Below are 551 nucleotides of genomic sequence, written 5' to 3' on the forward strand. Positions count from 1 at the left end.
CATTTCAGAGACTTGGTTTTTTAGTTTAATTGTTAAACCAATTATTTTCTAAACATTTATACAAAATATATTTTTCTACTCCACTTTTTTTAAATTGTTTTATTGCTTAAAGTATTACAAAGAGTATTATATATGTCTCCTTTTATCTTTCCCCTTGACCTTACCCCAGCCCCCCATACCCCCCCCCCCCGTGTCTTGTGTCCCTTGGTTATGCTTATATGCATGCATACAAGTCCTTGGTTGATCTCTTAACGACCCCCCCAACCCTCCCCGGCCTTCCCGCTGTAGTCTGACAGTCTGTTTGATGTTGCTCTGCCTCTGTATCCATTTTTGTCCATCAGTTTAAATTGGTCTTAATTATCCATAAATGAGTGAGATCAAGTGATATTTATCTTTCTCTGACTGGCTTATTTCACTTAGTATAATGCTCTCCAGTTCCATCCATGCTGTTGCAAATGGTAAGAATTCCTTCTTTTTTACAGCAGCATGGTATTCCATTGTATAGATGTACCACAGTTTTCTAATCCAGTCATCTGCTGATGGACACTTAG

Source organism: Myotis brandtii, unplaced genomic scaffold (genome assembly GCF_000412655.1).
Source record: "Myotis brandtii unplaced genomic scaffold, ASM41265v1 scaffold311, whole genome shotgun sequence".
Taxonomy (NCBI): domain Eukaryota; kingdom Metazoa; phylum Chordata; class Mammalia; order Chiroptera; family Vespertilionidae; genus Myotis; species Myotis brandtii.